Source organism: Limulus polyphemus, unplaced genomic scaffold, assembly GCF_000517525.1.
Source record: "Limulus polyphemus unplaced genomic scaffold, Limulus_polyphemus-2.1.2 Scaffold3514, whole genome shotgun sequence".
In the NCBI taxonomy this organism is placed as follows: domain Eukaryota; kingdom Metazoa; phylum Arthropoda; class Merostomata; order Xiphosura; family Limulidae; genus Limulus; species Limulus polyphemus.
In genome coordinates this window covers 108,232-109,305 of record NW_013669124.1, presented here as the reverse complement: position 1 = coordinate 109,305, position 1,074 = coordinate 108,232, and positions in this window count along the sequence as shown.

The following is a 1,074-nucleotide window of genomic DNA, read 5'->3' as shown; positions in this document are numbered from 1 at the left end:
CTTTTCATCAAAGTCCACACAGGTAGGTTCGATTACTTTAGAACACCCTTTGACAAGACAAATTATTCCCATTATCTCTGTTAAACTGTGAAATTCACTTTAAAATATCGCCCGTTACGACTAAACTAACAATCACGCAGTCTAACTTCACTTTCACTAATTTCACGTTTTCTTAGTTCACTTGCGCTCACTTGGTCGCCTACACACACACTCATTACCAAACTGAGGCCTAGAGTTTTCTACATACTACGAGATGCTATGCTGTGACAATAGTTACTTAAGGCAACAAGATAAAAAATACAGAAGGTTCGAGAAATATGTTTGTTTGTCTTGTTTTGGATTTCACGAAAAGCTACACGAGGGCTATCTGCGCTAGCCGTCCCTAATTTAGCAGTGTAAGACTAGAGGGAAGGCAGCTAGTCATCACCACCAACCGCCAATTCTTTTACCAACGAATAGTGGGATTGACTGTCACATTATAACGCACCCACGGCTGAAAGGGCGAGCATGTTTGGTGGGACAGGGATTCGAACCCGCGACCCTCAGATTGCAAGTCGAGGGCCCTAACCACCTGGTCATGCCGGGCTAACACCCTCTGTCTTAGGCAAAAATTACATACTAGAACTTGAATTTCATAGAAGTTGGAACCTATTAGGCCCTGATTCTGTAGCCTTCATTGATTGTAGTTTAAGCACAAAGCTACACAACACGCTATCTATACTCTGCCCACCATGGGTATCAAAACCCAGTTTCTAGAGTTGTAAGTCCACAGACATACTGTCTCCTTGATAATGGTTAGGCTTATATAAGGGGAAATAAATACTTGTAAAGAGAATGCGAGTTATGGCTTCTAAACCTTGCACGTTTATTTGGAATAATTGTCGAGGTAGGTAATGTAGTGATTGTGGGGATCATACTAGCATTCTGTCGTAACTTGAAGGCTGAAATTATTCTGGGAAAAAAACAAATAGTAGTTAGTCATTGGTTAAAAAACTGCATGTTACACTACTGTAAATAAAGATAGTGTTTTATTTGTTCCCTTTCTTTTACTGTCAGTGCCGTAACACCAAACAT